The sequence below is a fragment of the Rana temporaria genome, chromosome 5 (genome assembly GCF_905171775.1).
Source record: "Rana temporaria chromosome 5, aRanTem1.1, whole genome shotgun sequence".
Taxonomy (NCBI): Eukaryota; Metazoa; Chordata; class Amphibia; order Anura; family Ranidae; genus Rana; species Rana temporaria.
Window position 1 is genome coordinate 336,744,893 of NC_053493.1, and position 24,805 is coordinate 336,769,697.

Below are 24,805 nucleotides of genomic sequence, written 5' to 3' on the forward strand. Positions count from 1 at the left end.
ACTGCCGGTTTCCAACTGCGCATACGAGAGTCCCGCAGCGCTTTGTGAATGACCAGCTTGTCTTCTGGGACACATACAGGTCCCAGAAGACAACGGGGGAGCTCGCAAAGAGGAGGATGCGATGTCCTGGGCCTGGGCCACAGTATCCAAAAACAAGGGGTGGAGAGGTGGTCATTCGTTTAAGACCACCTCTCAAAAGTAGGTGGAACTCTACTTCAGCCCAAAGTAGTGCAGGGAGCATGTTCAAAGTCTTACCGATTTGTGTCGGACCAGTAAGACGGCTCCCATAGGGAAACATTGACTTTCACACATCATGCGATATGAGCTCCCAATGTCGCAGCTTTTGTCGTAAAAGTGTAAACCCAGACTCAGTCAGAATACTGTAGCAAAAGTGATACAAAAATGTAACAAAGATGGAACTGCAACCATCTCACAGAGACGTCCAGGCCGCCCACAGAAGTTAACACCTCCACAGGAGCACCTTCTGATTAGAAGGGTTGAAGGAAAAAATCGCCATGCAAGTTCACTGCAGTTAACTAAAGTAGTAGAAAGCCAAACTGGGGTGATTGCTATCCGTGACCAAGCAGCCATACATTTATGACCACCTACCCAATACGAAGAAGGTCTCCTTTTTGCCGCCAAAACACCCCCCAACCCATTGAGGCAATAACTCTAGACCTCTGAAGGTATGCTGTTGTATATGGTACCAAGCCATCAGTAGCAGATTTTTAGGTTCTGCAAGTTGGGAGATGGGACCTCCATGCATCAGACTTTCTTTTTCCAACACATCCCACAATCAATGCTCGATTAAATTAAGATCTGGAGAAAACTATCTGCCCTTAGCTCAGGCATGAAAGCTGGAGGATGTGCTTAGCAGAGAAAGCTCCTCCTCCCCTCCTAAAGGCTCCTGGGATCTATAACAGCATTTGCCTAGGCATGGAAACCAAGAAGTAACTAAAGAAATGCAAGAAAAAAAAATGTACTAATACTACCAGCATAAGGATTAAAGATGTTGTAAATCCTCCTGTTTTTTCACCTCAATGCATGCTATGCATTAAGCTGAAAAAAACATCTGACAATTACCAGCCCCCCCCCCCCATTTTACTTACCTGAGCCCTGGAATGTCCCACGTCTTTGCCCAGTGTTCTCGGCTCTTGATTGGATAGATTGATAGCAGTGCAGCCATTGGCTCTTGCTGCTGTCAATCAAATCCAATGACACGGGCGCTGGGGGGGGGCAGAGTCCTGCATTCGGCGGCTATGGACGTGGAATGATGGATACAGAAGCACACCTCTACAAGGTCACCCTCTATTCCCAGAGGGGATTATCTGATGCAGGGATGAGTCAAGAGAGCCACCGGGGGACCCCATAAAACGGCCTCGAGGGCCACCCTGTGCAAAACAAGCTGCACAGTGGAGGCAAGTATGAAATATTTTTTTTTTTTTTTTTTAAATTATCAAACCTTTAGTATCACTTTAAGAATAGTCAAAATTGATTGGGAGAGAGAAGTTACACTTTTCTGTAGATTTGTGGGCTCTCTCTCTCTCTAGTTAACCACTTGAGGACCGCCTAACACCGATATACGTTGGCAGAATGGCACAGGCACGTACAGGTATGTTGACCTTTAAGTGCCCAGCCGTGGGGTTGTGCGCACGCCGCCAGCGGCACGCTTGCGACCAGGTCCAAAGCTCCGTGACCCGATTGCCGCTGGTCTCGCGATCGGGTCACAGGAGCTGAAAAACAGGGAGAGGTGTGTAAACAAAGCTTCCCCGTTCTTCTCTGTGGCTTGTCACTAATCGTCTGTTCCCTGTTATAGGGAATGAAGATCAGTGACGTCACACCTACAGCCACGCCCCCCTACAGTAAGAATCACTCCTTTAGGGCACACTTAACCCCTTAGCGCCCCCTAGTGGTTAACCCATTCACTGCCATTTTCACAGTAATCGGTGCATTTCTATAGCACTTTCGCTGTGAAAATGACAATGGTCCCAAAAATGTGTCAAAAGTGTCCGCCATAATGTCGCAGTCAGAAAAAAAAATTAATCGCTGATCGCCGCCATTACTGATAACATTTTTTATAAAAATGTCATAAAACTATCCCCTATTTTGTAAACGCTATAACTTTTGCAAAAAACAATCTATAAACGCTTATTTCGATTTTTTTTTTTAACCAAAAATATGTAGAAGAATACGTATCAGCCTAAACTTTTATATATTTTTGGGATATTTATTATAGCAAAAAGTAAAAAAGATAGAATTTTTTCCAAAATTGTCGCTCTATTTTTGTTTATAGCGCAAATAAAAACCGCAGAGGTGATCAAACACCACCAAAATAAAGCTCTATTTGTGGGGGGGGGGGGGGGGGGACGCCAATTTTGTTTCAGAGCCACGTCGCACTGAATTGTCAGTTAAATCGACACAGTGCCGAATCGCAAAAAAAGGGCCAGGTCCTTTACCTGCATAATGGTCCCAATCTTAAGTGGTTAACAGGGGACAACTCTGACACAAGGTGAAAAAACAATCTGCCTCTACCAAGATGGCTACCTCCCAAGACATGGCGCAGTACAAGCATTGTATGTTGGTAATAGGGGAACAGCTGCTGAACACACAAGGAAAACTGGTGATTTTTTTTCTCTGCTTGTGGTTTTGGGGGACAGCTTGTCTTTAAAATCAGAACCGTTCCTAAAAAGCCATGTGTACATTTACTTCCCATGCCATTATTCTAGGTAGCTACTGTAATACAAGAGAGCCAAAAATGTGCTTTCCCAGGAAAACACTGCTCAGTAATATTATTTGAACAATAAAGACGTAGGTGTGGATCGTTTCAATATGTTAAAAACAAATGAAATGACATATAGAATTGTATCACAGAGAAAGCAGGAAAAGTTGAATTTCCTTTATGTAAAAAACATGTTCACAAAGGACAAGCCCAGCAGATTTCTATCACTTCCAGGGGATATCTGCAAGCTTCCCTCCGATAAGACTCCGCACTGACAGAACCTCCACTCTGCTGCCGGTGATATCATTTCACCAAGTTGAATAAAAGTTCAGCAAACTCTGCAGAGCACACGCCACAACCTAGGATGATGAAGCAAGCAACCGCTTCTTTGTAGTAGTCTACCATTGTTCCAATTCAATAAAACAATGGTAAAGAGCAGACCTCCTCTACAGTAAAGATCAGTGCAGAGGTAGAAACGGTCCCTTCTTCAATAAAGGACAGACATTTGGGCTTCCCTTGTGGTGCATCCACCCGTCACAGACAGCCATGCCAGGGTGCAGCTTATCCTGCCAATCACCTCTACAGGCAGCTGTATAAACGCACCCTGCACGCTGGCAGGCACAATCTGCTTGCAACTGTTTCTATATGCAGACTGGTGGAGCATGTATACAATGAGCCCCTCCACAATAGGAGCAAACAGCTTCATTTAAACAGATGGCCTTTGCACAAAACTGAAGAAGTTGGCAAGAAGTCCCTCAGGCTATACAGCTACTTGTCTGGAGCTTTACAGAAATCACTTTTGTCCATTAGAAGTTCGGAATTTGTTTTTTGTTTCTTTACTCGCCGTTTTTGGGGAACCTCTACATTTTGGAGCAATTTAAAGCGGGGGTTCACCCTTAGAGGGCACTTTTCCCCCTTCGCTTCCTGCTCGTTATTACTAGGGGAATCGGCAATTTATTTTAAAATATGTGCAGTACTTACCCGTTTACGAGACGCATCCTCTCCGTCGCTTCCGGGTATGGGCTTCGGGAATGGGCGGTCCTTCTTGATTGACAAGTTTCCGAGAGGCTTCCGACGGTCGCATCCATCGCGTCACGATTTTCCGAAAGAAGCCGAACGTCGGTGCGCAGGCGCAGTATAGAGCCGCACCGACGTTCGGCTTCTTTCGGCTACGAGTGACGCGATGGATGCGACCGTCGGAAGCCTCTCGGAAGGCTGTCACTCAAGAAGGAACGCCCGCTCCCGAAGACCCATACCCGGAAGCGACGGAAGAAGATGCAGCTCGAAAACGGGTAAGTACTGCACCTATTTTAATATAAATAGCCGATTCCCCTAGACCGAACGAGCAGGAAGCTAAGGGGAGATTTTTTTTTTTTTTTTAAATGGGTGAACTCCCGCTTTAATAATTTTTAGGGGGTATGCCTTATAGCCATGTACAACGATTTTACAAATAATCCTGAATTCGTGACACAGATGTCAGAGTAAAAGAAAAAAATTAGGAAGTCTCGAGAACAGCTTGCTTTCACACCATCTCCCTTTAATTGAAACACATATAAAAGCAGAGAGAGGGAAAATAAGTCACACTTCTCTGGTCTTTCAGTTGTATGTGTATGCAGCCACATAGAACAGAGAGAGGTAAAAGAAGGCCCCATGCACACGAGACTCTGGTAAACACGTGTTCAGAGGCATTTGGACAGCTTTTTCAACTGCCCCTGAACACATTCAATGTTATCCTATGTGTCTATGCACACAGTCACGTTTTTCTGTGTTTTTCGGCAGTTGCGTTTATGCTAGTTTTTTCAGAAGCAAAAAAATGGGTTCAGAAGCAAAAGTTTTCGCGTTTCAGAAACAAATGGCGGCAAAACGCGGTACCAGCGTTTTTCCGCGATTTTGTTTATAGCCGTTTTTAAAGGTGACCTATTTTTTTACATTAGAAATCTCAAAAATGATGGCAAATGATGAAAAACCATAAAAAAAAACATAAAAAAATGTAATTGCTTGCATTGCATTGTGGACAATCCACAACTTGTGGCAGGTGACATGGCCAGGTGACGTGGCAAGTGGAAAATCCACAACTTGTGGTAGGTGACGTGGCCAGGTGATGTGGCAGATGACGTGGCCCGGTCACGTGGCCATTGGACAATCCACAACTTGTGGCAGGTGACATGGCCAGGTCACGTGGCAGGTGACGTGGCCAGGTCATGTGGCAAGTGGACAATCCACAACTTGTGGCAGGTGACATGGCAGGTGATGTGGCCAGGTGACATGGCCTGGTGATGTGGCAAGTGGACAATCCACAACTTGTGGCAGGTGACGTGGCAACTGGCAAGTGACGTGCCAGGTGATGTGGCAAGTGAACAATCCACAACTTGTGGCAGGTGACGTGCCAGGTGATGTGAACAGGTAATGTGGCAGGTGACGTGGCCAGGTGACATGGCAAGTGGACAATCCGCAACTTGTGGCAGGTGACGTGGCAAGTGGACAATCCACAACTTGTGGCAGGTGACGTGGCCAGGTGATTTGGCAAGTGGATAATCCACAACTTGTGGCAGGTGGCGTGGCCAGGTGACGTGGCCAGGTAACGTGGCAAGTGGACAATCCACAACTTGTGTATATATATGGAGCCATATAGAGCATAGTGAGGGAGGAGAAGTCACACTTCTCTGGTCTTTCAGTTGTATGTGTATGCAGTCATGTGAAGCCAAGCGAGGAAGGTATATTTCGCAGAGACACAAGTCAGTCCTCCGGTCGCGCGCACGTCTGTAGCCACCCAATTTAATGGGCAACAACTGCACTTTTCATAATCCATCCCCATGGCCTAGCAACACTAGGGTCATCGGTTCTAATCCCAACCATGGCACTACCTGCATGAAGTTTGCATGGTAACCTTGAGCCTGTGTGGGTTTCCTCTGGGTACACCAATTTCTTCCCACAATCCAAAGACGTGCTGGTAGGTTAATTGGCTCCTGTCTAAATTGGCCCAGTGTGTGAATGTATGAATGGGAGTTATTGTTCTTAGATTGTAAGCTCCTTGAGGGCAGGGATTGATGCAAATGTATAATTTACATAGATTATTTTTTTGAGTAAATTGACAGCACCATATAAATAATAATGGCACAATTATTCCCATGTAAATAGAATAGGCCAACTGCAGGAGTATCTTATTTATATCTGCACAGTGGAGGCAAGTATGATATTTTAGAGGGGGGAGGGGGTTAAAATTTCTCTGCACACTCAATAAAATGTCACAGTCTTTAGGCTTCAATGATTCATCCAACTCATGCACTGGCATTGTGGGAAGTAGAGGTAAAGTACAACTATTTGGAATCACTGCTAAACAAGAAGCGTGTATAATACGTATGCTTTCCCCCCTGTACCGGCACGATTCCAACCTTTGCATAGAAACAAGGCTTTTATTAACAAGCATTGATAAGGTTATTTCCATCAAGCTTCACTCCTCCAAACCATTAAGAAAAGATTCTCTATTCCCTGTAACATTACAGTGCCTAGTCCAATTCAGCTCTGTCATTCAATGAGAAGCAGAGGCACGGCATGAGCATTTCCATGGGCCATCAGTGACTGCACCATTTCCTATGAGCCCAGAGATCGCACCCCCTGCTCTGCCTCGTGTGTCTGCTGTAATGCTTTGGATAATGAACCATACATCGCAGCAGATGGTTGCATCATAAAGGAAAGACAGGTGTGAATCTGGCTACATATGGGAACATAATAAGTCGTACAATACATAAGACCTTCTGCCAAGCAGCATTTCTCAGCCTTACTTAATGAGAACGAATAAAACGTCGGAGATCGAACTAAAAATGCTCCATTTCTCATACCAAAACCTAAGAGACAGACCTTCATTATAATTTTAGGAATAACTCTCCAAACCACCGCGTAAAGATTCCTGATCCAATACAAGGGTCAGCATGTAACATAGGACTCATTACAAGATGCCAGAACAACTACTATTCACACCAAAAAATAAATAAATAAGCGTTTGTTACCCTAACACTTCATATTCCTGATATGTGCCTGCTGTACTATGTACTTGTATGAGAAAAATATCCTGTTCTCTTTGTATTACTTCCTTTATGTGGAATACCCTGTGTTCCTGCCAGTTCCTCTGCTTTCCTATTAAAAACTGACCACACTAAGCAGGAAATCACAGCGTGGATAGTTCTCTAGCTATGCTGGGAACTCTGTATACTCTCATCCAATGATCAGACTTGTCCTGACACGCCTCCCCCTGCACAGCCATTCACTGTGAAGGTCAGTGTACTGCTGCTTCACCTCCCACAGCTCCAATGCAGCTGAGAACAGAGGGAATGTGATCATTTATAAAAAAAAGAAGGGGAAAAAGGTGTTTATATCGTTTCTTTTTATTTATATCGATACAAAAAAAAATGTACTTTTTATTTCTATTTTAAACTGAATGAGTTGTTTTTACCAGGTGATCAGTTACAATCACTTTAAAGTGGAGCTGTACTCAATTATTTACTTTACTTTTTCAGCCAGAAAGTGGTGGAATTCCGGCTCTGGCCCTCCGCTCACCACTGTCACTTGTAAACACAGAAGCATTTCTGCGTTTACAAAGGACAGTGTTTCTTTTGGCGGCTCTCACAGATCCCTGCCTGCCCTGCACTCAAAGTGGGGTTAAGGGAGGCGCAGTGTGGGATGGGGCATCACAAGATAATAAATATCCCAATCTGTGCCCGGGCCAACCAATAATCTTCCTGCAAGTGAAAGAGGTGGAGCCTCTTTTGTTTTTATACATTTTTTTATAGATGTATACCCATGTACACTGTATTTAGTGCATCCCTGATCTATGCACATAACATACTCCTGGTATTGCTTGTTCCTTTAAGATCCTCCCAAAGTTAACGCAATTTGGCCACACCCACCGCTCAATGCGGTTCAGCAGGGGGGCAGGTCGCAGTTGAATTCTTGCACCTATTCTGGAAAAAAGCCCTGCATTTAAAAATGTACCGTATTTATTGGGGTATAGCGCGCTCCTGCGTATAGCGCGCACCCCTAAAGTAGCCCCGAATTCCTATGGAAAAAATATTTTTTTTGTACTTACAGTTTTGGTGTCTTGCGCGGCGTCCATCGGCGGCCTCGTCGGGTCCGGTGTCCGTCTGCGGCTTCGGGTGTCCTCTTCGTCGGGTCCGGCGTCCTTCTGCGGCGTCCTCCCCGCTCGTTTCCCGCGCCGAGTTTGAATACTGCGCCGACATATACAGAGCGCAGTACACTCGTGTATTGTCAGGCAGGCTCGGCTACTCTCGCGCTGACGTCCTGTACGTCCAGGACGTCAGCGTGAGAGGAGCCGAGACTGCCCGACTATACCCGAGTGTACTGTGCTCGGTATATGTCGGCGCAGTATTCAAACTCGGCGCGGGAAAGCGTGTATCGGCGTATATCGCTCACCCACGATTTTGCCCTGATTTTCAGGGCAAAAAAGTGCGTGGTATACGCCGATAAATACGGTATATAGTCCTACAAATTTACAACTAGCCCTTTGAGGGCAACCATAATGCTGATGGGGCCCACAATGAAATTGCTCCCCTGCTCTAGGCAGTTGGATATGTTATCAGCACTGCAGGGAACCTAGAGCAATACAAGACTTCAGGATTGGATTATTTCTAAAAAATACCAGGTCCTCCAAAACCCAGGATGCCCTTATTTTTGCAAATATTGCCAACAACTTCTGAAGTCAATCTGTGCCCACCTTCTGCTACCCCCACACCTTCGTATTATCCATCAAATGTGATAAGCATTTTTAATAGCCAATAGAAAAGCACAAACCATACCTGCTCTATAGACCTGGGACCACTTTATTGGCAAGGTGAACCCATAGGTCCACTGCAATGACCATGAAGAGCAGTTCTGCAATGCCATCATTTCTGTTAGTGTACCACAGTCCCAATACTGATTCATCCTGTACTAACCACATCAATCTGGAAACTACCAAATGCAGCTTCGGATAACGGCATCACACTTTCTAGATCTGAGAAGAATGAAGGCCTATGAGAACTGAAAGCATATAAAACATATAAAAAGGATCTTTTCGAGTCCCAACATTACCTGATTGGATTTATAGCTCCACAGCAAGACAAGTGTCACGGGTTACCACCAATAAATCCAGGCATGAAATATTTATTCCTGACAAGGTCAATGCCATCCAGTCATCTAACCATATCACTACACCCACACAATCACGCCTGCAGCACAGCTTCTGTATTTGGGAAGACAAATGATATCACAGCAGCATGGCACACAGCTCCTTATCCTCCCAGATCTGCCCAGTGTACACATGAGAAGCAGTGCCCAGCCGCCGGTATAAACACAGTGATTGGACATGGAATCTGATCCCTCTCTACTTCTAAGCTGAGGCCTTCTCATTTTTAGGTGCCGAAGCGAAAATTCAACCACAAACTCATTAAGTGTCAGATGGGCGGTGAGCCTGGGGGGCAGGTTGGAGAAAACAGTTGTATGAATAGCTGTATAATTACACTACCTGAGGCCACGTCACTCAACACGGCCAAAGCAGCTGCTGTCAATTTTCACATTAACCCATTTCATAACTACACGCCACATATGAGGGATAAACCCAAACATGCAGAACTCCAATAGGGCTAAAATCACCACCGTTGTTTATTTCATTTTTACTTAACCAGTTAAATAAATGTAATTCATAGTGTGTGAAGCAGAACAAAAGATAATAAAAGTAAAAAAAAAAAAAATGTGAGCAGGCAGCTTCTTTATAGCAAAAGATGTGCTAGGTCTCCTCTGTCAAAAAAACTAACTAAAATGTACCTGCCTACTTAGAGTCTTCAATAGAATGTACAAGGAGCTGCGCATGCACAGCTCAGTATCAGTCCTGGGTTAAGCTTGCATGAGTGATCTACCCTGAAAAATCAAAGATGACCCAAGAACCTGCACCCATAAGAAGCTGTGGAGGGGAAGAAACTGTCGGCGCCATTGAGGGAGTTCACAGATGTCTCATTGTTGGAGCAGAGGTAAGTATTTGCAGACTTCGGGTCCAGGGCAGTTTGTGTGTGCCCCAATCTTCCAAGGATCAATAATGTCATTTATTGAATAGATTTTAATAATGATAAAATCCCCCCCCCCCCATCAGATATGTATGTGCAGCTCATTAAAGCTGTCCTCCAGCCTTACCCAGTTGTAGAGGACGATACCTCTCAGGTACTGAAAGTACTTACCTTGATTCCACAGTACACTGCGAGCTTCTCACCTCACTTCCTGGGTGGGGGACATCCAGCATCATCTAGCACTTTCCTCCCCATCCTTACTGTCCTGGCCCAACCATTTGCATTCATTGGATTTCAGTTCTTTCAATAAGAGAGGCTTAGCACCACATGTGGGTGATACCTAAACCAGTCTGCATACAAGTGCACCCTGCCTCCCAACACCTGCTCCTCCAGATTAACAAGCACCCATTAAGGCCCTGGTGACCAACTTGCAACCCTTTGGCACATTTTATGCAGCCCCCTAGTGATTTCTAGCAGCCTCATGCAATATGTCTGAAACCTCCGACCGTCTCTTGTATCACGTCCGCAGTTTCCGACTAGAGATGGGCTCTGGCGTGTTCGGGATGCTAGTTCCAATCCACCTGCCCGATCCCACCAGGAAGCCGACACTGCACACCGCCAATCACAGGCAGTGAGACATTTCCTGTCTGTAGCTGTGGACCGGGAAAGGCTTCACTGCCTGTGATTGGCGGTGTGCAGTGTCGGCATCAGGCAGGTGGATTGTGACTAGGATCCCGAACACACCAGAGCCCATCTCCTGAATCAAGTTTGCAGTCTCCGACCATCTCTTGCATAACGTCCTTAGTCTTAGACCATCTCTTACAGCTGCAAAGGGTGGGCCAACACCATATTGAACCTGACGGACTAAGACTGGGATGCCATTAAAGTTCATGTGTGTGTAAAGGGAGGCATCCCAATACACTACATTGTCAAAAGTATCTCTGATCCATACAAAAGTGCTTGGAGGACCCTCCAGCTGTTGCAGAACTACACAACCCATGAGGCATTGTAAAACTCTGACATTCATAGCCATGACTAGGCACGATGGGAATCGTAGTTTGTGAACAACTGGAGGACCATAGTTTGGAGACCCCCTGTTCTAGACTTCTATATTTGGTGATCTATATCAGGACTATTGAAGGATCGTCCACTTGGGAGGATGTCAGGTTTTATACATTCCATCCCCCCCCCCCCCCCCCAAGGATTTTTGTCAGAATCAGAGATGTCCTTTTTCATACCACATGACACCAGACTGATTCTCGGGATGATCAACAGCAGAGTGCTCGATCCTTGGGAACCTCAGACAGTAAATAAGTCATTTTCTATTTAAAAAAAAAAATCCAAATCATATTTGGATTCCTTTATTTGTAGTTGTGGTTTATTTAATTCAACAATGCATATAATTGCAACCAATTTTATTTACATACCCGGTTGTATTCTAATATTTTGACAGAAGTCTGTCGCAGAGAACAAACTGTGTAGCAGATGTGTCACAACAGCACCCGGTTGGGGAGCCGAGCATTAATGAGGGCCTGACACCTGCACAGAGACAGGTACTAATGGGTGCACACAACCCACTATGACTAGAGATACGGGTCAGGGGCACATCCAGGCAACCAACATGCCTGACAATGTATAGCCGCCATGTCTTATTCATAGCTGGTTTTATTGAAGGTTTGTAAATCTGAACCACTAAGAAAACGTAACATGTTCATTGTGGGGGGGGGGGGGGTGTTTGTTCCATAAATAGATTTTATTTTAGTTGTTACATTACAAGACTGATCTGAAATAATCTTGAGTTGTTAACCACTTCAGCCCCGGACCATTATGCAGCTAAAGGACCTGGCCCCTTTTTGCGATTCGGCACTGCGTCGCTTTAACTACCTAACCCCCGGATCATATTGCTGGTCAAAGACCAGAGCACTTTTTGCGATTCGGCACTGCGTCGCTTTAACTGACAATTGCGCGGTCATGCGACGTGGTTCCCAAACAAAATTGGCGTCCTTTTATCCCCACAAATAGAGCTTTCTTTTGGTGGTATTTAGTTTTTGCGTAACAAAAATAGAGGGAACATTTTGAAAAAAAATGAATATTTTTTACTTTTTGCTATAATAAATATCCCCAAAAAAATATATAAAAAAAACATTTTTTTTCCCTCAGTTTAGGCCGATACGTATTCTACATATTTTTCGTAAAAAAAAAAAAAAAAAAAAAAAATCGCAATAAGCGTTTATTGATTAGTTTGCACAAAAGTTAGAGCGTTAACAAAATAGGGGGTATTTTTTTGACATTTTTCTAAAAAAAAAATTTTTACTAGTAATGGCGGCGATCAGCGATTTTTTTCCGGTACTGCGAGATTATGGTGGACACTTCGGACACATTTTTGGGACCATTAGCATTTTTATAGCGATCAGTGCTATAAAAAATGCATTGGATTACTATAAAAATTACACTGGCAGTGAAGGGGTTAACACTAGGGGGCGGGGAAGGGGTTAAGTATGTTCTAACTGTAGGGGGGGTGGCCTCACTAGGGGAAATGACTAATTTCTGTTCATACATTGTATGAACAGAAGATCAGCATTTCCCTCCCTGACAGGACCGGGAGCTGTGCGTCTACCAAATAGGGGATCGTTTTATTGCATTTTTATTAATTTTTTTTTTCTAGTAATGGCGGCGATCATCGATTTTTTTTAAAAGTTACATTTTTTATTTTTAATAGGCATACATGACATAAAGCAGACAAAGGCATAGTGACAACAGTACAAAATCACATCACTCATCTCCATAGGGTGAGGAGTGAGCCACCACTCGTGTACGTCTGCTAACAAGAGCACCTGTACTATAATACCTGTTAGACATGAAACCCCTAGGACCTCCGGGAGCGAGTCCCGTCCCAGGCCCCCCAGCACCCCCAATGGGTACTAACTGTGCCGGGAGGAGAGGAACAGACTCCCAACCCTTTGGCCCACCTCATGGCGTGACTTTGTGATCATCGATTTTTATCGTGACTGCGACATTATGGCGGACACATCGGACACTTGACACTATTTTGGGACCATTGTAATTTTTACAGCGAACAGTGCTATAAAAATGCACTGGGTTACTGTAAAAATGACACTAGCAGTGAAGGGGTTAACCAGGAGGGGGGCGCTGTAGGGGTTAAGTGTGCCCTGATTTGTATTTCTTACTGTAGGGGGCGTGGCTGGGCGTGTGACGTCACTGATCGTCGTTCCCTATGACAGGGAACGGGCGATCAGTGTCAGTCTCACTAGGAAGCACAGGCAGGGAGAGGTTTGTTTACACTTACCTCTCCCCGTTCTTCCTCTCTGTGACCCGACCGTGGGACGCCGGCGGCAAATCGGGTTTCACGGTTCCCATGGGGGACGGTCATGGAGCTGCACAACCCACGGCTGGGCTCTTAAAGGGGACGTACATGTACGCCCTTGTGCCCAGCCATGCCATTATGCAGACGTATAGCTGCGTGGGGGGGTCCTCAAGTGGTTAAAGGCCAACTACAGCCAAAACATTTTTTGCCATGGTTTTATTGCAGTATGCCCCCACTTTATGCCTGGAGGGCACGAAAAGCACCACAATAGATTTTATATTATACACACACACCAGCCAACATTATGACCACTAACAGGTAATGTGAATGACATTGATTATCTGGTTACGTCATCTCAAAAGTTGGTAGGATATATTAGGCAGCAAGTGAACATGTTATACATGAAGTTGAAATGAAGCGTTGAAAGCATGCGAAAATAAATAAATGGGCAATCGTAAGGATTTGAGTGACTTTGACAAGGGCCAGATTGTAACGGCTAGACGACTGGGTCAGATCAACTCAAGAACTGCAGCTCTTGTGGGATGCTCCCGGTCTGCAGTGGTCCAGATCGACCAAAAGTGGTCCAATAAAGGAAAACCAGCGAACAGCGACAGGGTCATGGGTGGCCAAGGCTCACTGAGGCGCGCGGGGAGCAAAGGCTGACCTGTGTAGTTTGATCCAATATGATTGTTACTGTAGCTCAAGTTACAAAAGTTAAAGTTGAAAAAGTTAAAGTCCAGGCAAAAACTACAACTAAACCTAATCTATCTAACCCTGTAAAGCAAAAATCGCTGTATTTACCTATTCTGCAGCGATCCGACCTGGTTTCCAGCAGCGGAGGATTGACAATGGCTGTGAAATGGCTGGGAAGTGATGTCACCCATAGAGTTACTATGGGGTATCTGTTGTCAGCTGCCTCTCCTGCACCCACCTCCACACTGAAGCCACCGCTGACAGCTGATGTTGGGAGCGGACCAGGTCAGCTGCAGAGTAGGCAAGTATATCGATATTTGCTTTACAGAGTTAGATGGATTTGGTTTAGAATGTAACAGGGAGCAGGTTTAGCATTAGGTTTTGCCTGAACTTCCACTTTAAATGCTGGATCCACTAAAAAGATGTCAGAAGACACAGTGCATCGCAGTGTATGGGGCCGGGCAACTGCAGACCAGTCAGGGTGTCCATGCTGGCCCATGTCCACAGCTAAAAGCACATACAATGGGCATGCGGGCATCAGAACTGGACCACTGTGTCCGATTGGGGAGATTTCCCTTCACTTCCTGTCCCAAAGCCAAACAGGAAGTGAGAGGAAATTCCTGCAAATTAGGAGAATTCATTGGGGACCCCCCCTGTCCCCATTGGAAGGATTTCCCCCACTATTACTTTTCTAGGAACAATCCAACATTTGTGATTTTCTTTTACTTTCAATAATAATAGTATGCCTTTAGTTATACTTTAAGGTGAAAAAAACTTCTGGGTGCAGCACCCCCCCCCCCCCATACTTACCTGAGCCCCATCCCAATCCAGCAATGTGCACTAGAGCTGTTGCTCTCTCCCTCCTTAGGCCCTGTTCACACCTAGGCGTATATACGCCTGTAGTGTGAACGCCGCTGCCGCCCCGACACGCCAGAGGGATGCTTTAGCATTGCCCTCTATGGAGATGGTTCACATCTCCACGCCGAACGCCTGACGCCTGACAAAAAGGTCCCGGACCTTTTTTTCAGGCATCTTTCGGCGTTCGGCTAGGAGATGTGAACCATCTCCATAGAGGGGGTCACAGGCTGCATTCACAATCGCGATACAAAACGCCGCTATTTGCCGCCGCAATTCGTGGGACAAAACGCCGCGATTCAGTACGCTATAGTGTGAATGCAGCCTTATTGGCTTCTGCTGTTGTCAATCACAGCCAGTAAGGAGAGGGCTGGGCCAGGCACTGTGTGAATGGACATAAAGAGCGTGGCTCGGGAGCACATGACCCCATGGGGGCACATGCGGGAGACCCCAGGAGAAGATCGGAGCTACTCTGTGCAAAACCATTGCAAAAAATCCTTTACAACCACTTTAAATGCTCACAGATAGGCGTTTCCATACTATATGCTCTTTCTGTCGTAAAGGCAGTAACATTCAAGAGGGAATATACTGAAACTTATTATCCCAGATTCTTTTTTGGGTTAATTGAGCAGTTCAGTGTGAAATCCCTTTCAGGTAATGTATTAACGAGTATCACATCAGAATATAATTGAAAATTAACTAAACCGCTTTGTGGTTTTACTAATATAATAAAGTATTATAAGAGCAGATAGAATGTATAGAAATGTAGTAGGTTAGAAATCTGGGAACCTGAATACAAAGTATGAAGGTGAGGAAGTAAGGCTGGCCCAACACAAAAAGGAAAGAAATCTCTCCATCTACACCACAGGTGTCAAACACAAGGCCCGCGGGCCGAATCCGGCCCTCCGGGCCATTTCATGTGGCCCTCGCACCCGTCCAGCCCTCCTCTGGTCCTCCTCCAGACCCCTACTTCCTGCTTTCAAGCAATGCATCCAGCTTCTTCCCAGCAAAAGCATAAGGTAAGGCACTGTGATGTAAGGGAGAGTGGGGGACTCAACTTCTGAGGGTGGGGTGGCTCCTGACATCTAATATATGGGGAGAGGATGGGCTGGACATCTAATCTTACACATACTACCGGCCCTTTTGAGGGAAATTATAATGCTGATGCGGCCCACAATGAAATTGAGTTGACACCCCTGATCTACACTATACGGTGCAGGTGGATGAATCTCCCCACTGTGCCCATTGGATGTGCCACCAGCATTGGCTGTCAGAACGGATCTGACTGGATGCAGCTGCTGTTTGCCCGAACATTTTCGAATGCAGCGCTGATCAGTGTAGTCTAACAGCAGAGGAGTCCCGCTGTAGGAATAAAATAGCAAAGCAAGGATAATTCCTCCACCCACCTTGAATGTGTGGATAAAGGAAGCATTTTTTTTGATCAGCCCGCTGACTGATCAGTGTATTCTGACAATGGAGGAATCCTACAGAATTCCTCTATCCACCTCCACTGTGTGGATGGAGGAATCAGTTTGTTTTTCAATAATCTGAACAGATCGTTATCTTGGACAATCACCTCTCTAACTAAACAACTACCCAAAAATAACACTGCAAGAACCAGAACGATGCTGGATGGTATGAATATAACATTAGTTTAGGGGACAGAAAAATAAAACCAATTTGAATAGCAATCCCAACTTCCAACACAGAGCTGGGACTGCTGTCACCTTAATAAAGTCCTTTCCTGTGCAAGAACTCATCGACACCAGCCACGCTGCAACGGTAACCCCTCCATCTCCGAGCACCGGCCATGCTGCAACCCCTCCACCTCCGAGCACCGGCCACGCTGCAACGGCAACCCCTCCACCTCCGAGCACCGGCCACGCTGCAACGGCAACCCCTCCACCTCCGAGCACCGGCCACGCTGCAACCCCTCCATCTCCGAGCACCGGCCACGCTGCAACCCCTCCATCTCCGAGCACTGGCCACGCTGCAACGGCAACCCCTCCATCTCCAAACATCGTCCACGCTGCAACCCCTCCATCTCCGAGCACCGGCCACGCTGCAACGGTAACCCCTCCATCTCCGAGCACCGGCCACGCTGCAACCCCTCCATCTCCGAGCACCGACCACGCTGCAACGGCAACCCCTCCATCTCCGAGCACCGACCACGCTGCAACGGCAACCCCTCCATCTCCAAACATCGTCCACGCTGCAACCCCTCCATCTCCGAGCACCGGCCACGCTGCAACGGCAACCCCTCCATCTCCGAGCACCGACCACGCTGCAACGGCAACCCCTCCATCTCCAAACATCGTCCACGCTGCAACCCCTCCATCTCCGAGCACCGGCCACGCTGCAACGGCAACCCCTCCATCTCCGAGCACCGACCACGCTGCAACGGCAACCCCTCCATCTCCGAGCACAGACCACGCTGCAACGGCAACCCCTCCATCTCCGAGCACAGACCACGCTGCAACGGCAACCCCTCCATCTCCGAGCACCGACCACGCTGCAACGGCAACCCCTCCATCTCCAAACATCGTCCACGCTGCAACCCCTCCATCTCCGAGCACCGACCACGCTGCAACGGCAACCCCTCCATCTCCAAACATCGTCCACGCTGCAACCCCTCCATCTCCGAGCACCGGCCACGCTGCAACGGCAACCCCTCCATCTCCGAGCACCGACCACGCTGCAACGGCAACCCCTCCATCTCTGAGCACCGACCACGCTGCAACGGCAACCCCTCCATCTCCAAACATCGTCCACGCTGCAACCCCTCCATCTCCGAGCACCGGCCACGCTGCAACGGCAACCCCTCCATCTCCGAGCACCGGCCACGCTGCAACGGCAACCCCTCCATCTCCGAGCACCGGCCACGCTGCGACCCCTCCATCTCCAAACATCGTCCATGCTGCAACCCCTCCATCTCCGAGCACCGGCCACGCTGCAATGGCAACCCCTCCATCTCCGAGCACCGACCACGCTGCAACGGCAACCCCTCCATCTCCGAGCACCTGCCACGCTGCAACGGCAACCCCTCCATCTCCGAGCACCGACCACGCTGCAACGGCAAACCCTCCATCTCCGAGCACCGACCACGCTGCGACCCCTCCATCTCCGAGCACCGGCCACGCTATCCCCCCCCCCCTCCATCTCCAAACATCGTCCACGCTGCAAACCCTCCATCTCCGAGCACAGGCCACGCTGCAACCCCTCCATCTCCGAGCACCGACCACGCTGCAACGGCAAACCCTCCATCTCCGAGCACCGACCACGCTGCGACCCCCTCCATCTCCGAGCACAGGCCACGCTGCAACCCCTCCATCTCCGAGCACCGACCACGCTGCAACGGCAAACCCTCCATCTCCGAGCACCGACCACGCTGCGACCCCCTCCATCTCCGAGCACCGACCACGCTGCGACCCCCTCCACCTCCGAGCACAGGCCATGCTGCAACCCTTCCATCTCCGAGCACAGGCCACGCTGCAACCCTTCCATCTCCAAACATCATCCACGCTGCAACCCTTCCATCTCCGAGCACAGGCCACGCTGCAACCCCTCCATCTCCGAGCACAGGCCACGCTGCAACCCCTCCATCTCCAAACATCATCCACGCTGCAACCCCTCCATCTCCGAGCACCGCCCACGCTGCAACCCCTCCATCTCCGAGCACAGGCCACGCTGCAACCCCTCCATCTCCGAGCACAGGCCACGCTGCAACCCCTCCATCTCCGAGCACAGGCCACGCTGCAACCCCTCCATCTCCGAGCACCGCCCACGCTGCAACCCCTCCATCTCCGAGCACAGGCCACGCTGCAACCCCTCCATCTCCGAGCACAGGCCACGCTGCAACCCCTCCATCTCCGAGCACAGGCCACGCTGCAACCCCTCCATCTCCGAGCACAGGCCACGCTGCAACCCCTCCATCTCCAAACATCATCCACGCTGCAACCCCTCCATCTCCGAGCACCGCCCACGCTGCAACCCCTCCATCTCCGAGCACAGGCCACGCTGCAACCCCTCCATCTCCGAGCACAGGCCACGCTGCAACCCCTCCATCTCCGAGCACAGGCCACGCTGCAACCCCTCCATCTCCGAGCACAGGCCACGCTGCAACCCCTCCATCTCCGAGCACAGGCCACGCTGCAACCCCTCCATCTCCGAGCACCGGCCACGCTGCAACCCCTCCATCTCCGAGCACCGGCCACGCTGCAACCCCTCCACCTCCGAGCACCGGCCACGCTGCAACGGCAACCCCTCCATCTCCGAGCACCGGCCACGCTGCAACCCCTCCACCTCCGAGCACCGGCCACGCTGCAACCCCTCCATCTCCGAGCACCGGCCACGCTGCGACCCCTCCATCTCCGAGCACCGGCCACGCTGCGACCCCTCCATCTCCGAGCACCGGCCACTCTGCAACCCCTCCATCTCCGAGCACCGGCCACGCTGCAACCCCTCCATCTCCGAGCACCGGCCACGCTGCAACCCCTCCATCTCCGAGCACCGGCCACGCTGCAACCCCTCCATCTCCGAGCACCGGCCACGCTATCCCCCCCCCCCCTCCATACATCGTCCACGCTGCAACCCCTCCATCTCCGAGCACAGGCCACGCTGCAACCCCTCCATCTCCGAGCACCGGCAACGCTGCAATCCCTACATCTCTGAGCACGCTGCAATCCCTCCATCTCCAAACACCGGGCAACGATGCAATACCTCTATCTCTGAAATTTTGCCGGCCGAAACATATCGGCAAAAACAGTTTTCCGAATTTTCGGATAGAGAAAATGGTGCCGATAAGAGTGCAGAAAATGCACACGATTTTACTGTGCTTATAGTGTGTTTTTCATAGGTCATGCGACTCAAAACTGCATCAAAAATGTAACCTGGATGCAATATTGATGCGTTTCCAATGCATTGGGGAGGAGTGTTTTTGATGTGTTTTTTTAACGAACCAAAAATGCAGCAAGATTTTTAACACCACAATGGAAGCACAACGGACCAGTGTGAAGACATACATTGTTCTGTGCTGAGAATGTCCAACAATAAATTCATATTTAATTTAAAATTTATAATATTAACAGTCTAATATAATACAATTAAATATATTTGTTAAAAACTGTCATTTTCGGTCAAGTGCATCCTGGATTTTCAGTAGCAATATTTCCATTCGGCGCACCTCTACGGTAAACTGCTCTTCAAAATAGATCCAAGCCCTAAGCAGGTGACATTTTATGACTTTGTTTACATAAAGTGACACCTTCTATTTTTTTTAGCTCTGCTGATCTCCTGCAGTCTCTTTCAGCCACTTCATGTCAACATTCACTCACTCCAGCATTAGCTGCCAGTCATTATTGCTCGGGACTTCCTGACAGTGACATTAGTGGACCATGCTTCACACCTACTTCCTGTCAGGGCAGACAAGGCGGTGACAACACAGGGAGTCAATTGTCACATCATACAAGAAAGTGTCTGAACTAAGGATCTCATGGCAGGATCACAAGTAAAAGTACTTGAACTAGATGGACTAGTGGTTTTTTTTTGTTTTGTTTTTTTCAACCTCACCATGTTGTCCCTATTGCTGTGTTGAGAGCAGAAAAAAATGGGCATCACAGTTTGTGGTGTATGGGGCCGAGTAGCGGCAGAATATTTAGGGTGCCCATGTTGACCCGTGTCCACAGCCAAAAAGCAGCTACAATTGGTTAGCAAACTTGCCTGACCTAACCCCATAGAGAATCTGTGGAGTATTGTCAAGAGGAAGATTAGAGACACCAGACCCAACAATGCAGGCGAGAGGAAGGCCGCTATCAAAGCAACCTGGGCTTCCATAACACAGCAATGCCACAGGCTGATCACCTCCATGCCACGCCACATTGATGCAGTAATTCATGCAAAAGTAACCCCGACCAAGTATTGAGTGCATACTATACTGTACATGGACTTACTTTTCAGTAAGCCAACATTTCTGTATTAAAAATCCTTTTTTTATTGGTCTTATGTAATATTTACATTTTATGATATAATGAATTTGGGGTGTTCACTAGCTGTAAGCCACAATCAAAATTAAAATAAAGAAATGCTTGAAATATATCACTCTGTGTGTAACATAAAATAGGAGTTTCACTTTTTGAATAGAATTACAGAAATTAATTAACTTTTTGATGATCTTCTAATTTTATGAGATGCACCTGTGTAGTACAGGCCGGAGACACATAGTAACCGACTGGGGATCTATAGTACAGACCGTGGATCTATGTGATCAGTGGGAGGTCACACACATTTAGTATTGCCCCCAGCACACTGCCCTGTGGATGTGTCACACATAGGGGGTCTCCTTCTATAGACAGGACAAGAGGGGGGAGGGTCTTCTCATACAGACAGGAGGGGGGCGGGGTCTTCTCATACAGACATGACAGGAGGGGGGCGGGTCTCCTATAGACAGGACAGGAGGAGGCATCTCCTATAGGGGGGGGTCTCCTATAGACAGGGGGTCTCCTATAGACAGGACAGGAGGGGGGGTCTTCTATAGACAGGAGGGGGGTATCCTATAGACAGGACAGGAGGTAGGGGGTGTCTCCTATAGACAGGACAGTAGGGGGGTCTCCTATAGACAGGACAGGAGGGGGTCTCCTATAGACAGGACAGGAGGGGTGGGGTGTCTCCCATAGACAGGACAGGAGGGGGGGTATCCTATAGACAGGACAGGAGGGGGGGTGTCTCCTATAGACAGGACAGGAGGGGGGGGGTCTCCTATAGACAGGACAGGAGGGGGGGTGTCTCCTATAGACAGGACAGGAGGGGGGTGTCTCCTATAGACAGGACAGGAGGGGGGGTGTCTCCTATAGACAGGACAGGAGGGGGGGTGTCTCCTATAGACAGGACAGGAGGGGGGTGTCTCCTATAGACAGGACAGGAGGGGGGGTGTCTCCTATAGACAGGACAGGAGGTAGGGGGTGTCTCCCATAGACAGGACAGGAGGGGGGGTGTCTCCTATAGACAGGACAGGAGGGTGTCTCCTATAGACAGGACAGGAGGGGGGGTGTCTCCTATAGACAGGACAGGAGGGGGGGTGTCTCCTATAGACAGGACAGGAGGGGGGGTGTCTCCTATAGACAGGACAGGAGGGGGGTGTCTCCTATAGACAGGACAGGAGGGGGGTGTCTCCTATAGACAGGACAGGAGGGGGGGTGTCTCCTATAGACAGGACAGGAGGGGGGGTGTCTCCTATAGACAGGACAGGAGGGGGGGTGTCTCCTATAGACAGGACAGGAGGGGGGGTCTCCTATAGACAGGACAGGAGGGGGGTGGTCTCCTATAGACAGGGCAGGAGGGGGGTGTCTTCTATAGACAGGACAGGAGGGGGGTGTCTTCTATAGACAGGACAGGAGGGGGGTGTCTTCTATAGACAGGACAGGAGGGAGGGGGTGTCTCCTATAGACAGGACAGGAGGGGGGGTCGCCTATAGACAGGACAGAAGGGGGGGGTCTCCTATAGACAGGACAGAAGGGGGGGTCTCCTATAGACAGGACAGAAGGGGGGGTCTCCTACAGACAGGACAGAAGGGGGGGTCTCCTATAGACAGGACAGAAGGGGGGGGTCTCCTATAGACAGGACAGAAGGGGGGGTCTCCTATATAGACAGGACAGAAGGGGGGGTCTCCTATATAGACAGGACAGGAGGGGGGTGTCTCCTATAGACAGGACAGGAGGGGGGTGTCTCCTATAGACAGGACAGGAGGGGGGTGGTCTCCTATAGACAGGACAGGAGGGGGGTGATCTCCTATAGACAGGACAGGAGGGGGGTGGTCTTCTATAGACAGGAGGGGTGTCTCCTATAGACAGGGCAGGAGAGGGGTGTCTCCTATAGACAGGACAGGAGGGGTGGGGTGTCTCCTATAGACAGGGCAGGAGGGGGGTGTCTCCTATAGACAGGACAGGAGGGGGGTGTCTCCTATAGACAGGACAGGAGGGGGGTGTCTCCTATAGACAGGACAGGAGGGAGGGGGTGTCTCCTATAGACAGGACAGGAGGGGGGGTCGCCTATAGACAGGACAGAAGGGGGGGTCTCCTATAGACAGGACAGAAGGGGGGGTCTCCTATAGACAGGACAGAAGGGGGGGGTCTCCTATAGACAGGACAGAAGGGGGGGTCTCCTATATAGACAGGACAGGAGGGGGGTGTCTCCTATAGACAGGACAGAAGGGGGGGGGGTCTCCTATAAACAGGACAGGAGGGGGGTGTCTCCTATAGACAGGACAGGAGGGGGTGGTCTCCTATAGACAGGACAGGAGGGGGGTGTCTCCTATAGACAGGACAGGAGGGGGGTGGTCTCCTATAGACAGGACAGGAGGGGGGTGGTCTCCTATAGACAGGACAGGAGGGGGGTGTCTTCTATAGACAGGAGGGGTGTCTCCTATAGACAGGGCAGGAGGGGGGTGTCTTCTATAGACAGGACAGGAGAGGGGTGTCTTCTATAGACAGGACAGGAGGGGGGGCTCCTATAGACAGGACAGGAGGGGGGTGTCTTCTATAGACAGGAGGGGGTGTCTTCTATAGACAGGACAGGAGGGAGGGGGGTGTCTCCTATAGACAGGACAGAAGGGGGGTGTCTCCTATAGACAGGACAGGAGGGGGGTGTCTCCTATAGACAGGGCAGGAGGGGGGTGTCTCCTATAGACAGGGCAGGAGGGGGGTGTCTCCTATAGACAGGACAGGAGGGGGGTGTCTCCTATAGACAGGACAGGAGGGGGGTGTCTCCTATAGACAGGACAGGAGGGGGGTGTCTCCTATAGACAGGACAGGAGGGGGGTGGTCTCCTATAGACAGGACAGGAGGGGGGTGGTCTCCTATAGACAGGACAGGAGGGGGGTGGTCTCCTATAGACAGGACAGGAGGGGGGGTGGTCTTCTATAGACAGGAGGGGTGTCTCCTATAGACAGGGCAGGAGGGGGGTGTCTCCTATAGACAGGACAGGAGGGGGGTGTCTCCTATAGACAGGACAGGAGGGGGGTGTCTTCTATAGACAGGACAGGAGGGGGGGGGTCTTCTATAGACAGGACAGAAGGGGGGGGGTCTCCTATAGACAGGACAGAAAGGGGGGGTCTCCTATAGACAGGACAGAAGGGGGGGGGGTCTCCTATAGACAGGACAGAAAGGGGGGGGGTCTCCTATAGACAGGACAGAAAGGGGGGGGGTCTCCTATAGACAGGACAGAAAGGGGGGGGTCTCCTATAGACAGGACAGAAAGGGGGGGTCTCCTATAGACAGGAGGGGTGGTCTCCTATAGACAGGACAGAAAGGGGGTGTCTCCTATAGACAGGACAGGAGGGGTGGTCTCCTATAGACAGGACAGAAAGGGGGGGGTCTCCTATAGACAGGACAGAAAGGGGGTGTCTCCTATAGACAGGACAGGAGGGGTGGTCTCCTATAGACAGGACAGGAGGGGGGGTCTCCTATAGACAGGACAGGAGGGGGGGGTGTCTCCTATATAGACAGGACAGGAGGGGGGGTCTCCTATAGACAGGACAGGAGGGGGGGTCTCCTATAGACAGAAAGGGGGGGGGTCTCCTATAGACAGGACAGGGGGGGGGGGTGTCTCCTATAGACTGGACAGGAGGGGGGTGTCTCCCATAGACAGAAGGAGGTATGTGGTGACAATAGTGACATGAGAGTAGTAGAGAAGTTCCCCGCACATGTCCCCTCCCCCACACAGCCGCCGCCCTCCCCGCGTCTCCTCACCGGTCAGTGTGGAGCGGACACCGAGCTCCGGGCTTCCCGGGAGATGAAGACATCCACAGCCGCCATATTCCTTCCTCCAGCAGGAGACTCGGGCTTGTTTATCCCGGGAACCTCCTCCGAGCCCCGGATCCCCTCCTCCACCTCATGGCCCGGCCCCTCCCCCGACCACAGCCATGTCCTCTGTATCTGCCTGTCCCCTCCCCCCGACACCCACAGGTGACAACACCCCACCCACATGTCACCCTCTGACACATTCCATCCCACAGTATATCCATCACACATCATACAATCACATCCCGACCTGGGATAAACCTTCTCCATCTCATGACCTCTACTGTAACCTGGATCATATAGAAAACTATAGGAGGGAAAAGTGCCCCTTTGTGAGGGAGAGTTCTAACCCCTGACAGAGGAGATTTCC

The 24,805-nt window shown here is 49.4% G+C and overlaps 1 protein-coding gene across 3 annotated transcripts in view; it reads right to left on the reverse strand.

The window, feature by feature from the left end:
* Positions 1-24,495, reverse strand: part of NCOA2 (nuclear receptor coactivator 2) — a 329,643-nt gene extending 305,148 nt beyond the window's left edge. For 2 of the 3 annotated variants that reach the window (XM_040354387.1, XM_040354383.1), the window contains exon 1: positions 24,385-24,495. The gene's annotated coding sequence lies outside the window, so the exon portion shown is untranslated. The remainder of the gene's footprint in view (positions 1-24,384) is intronic. The other variant, XM_040354388.1, reaches the window with a different exon arrangement.
* Between the last annotated feature and the right edge of the window lie 310 nt (positions 24,496-24,805).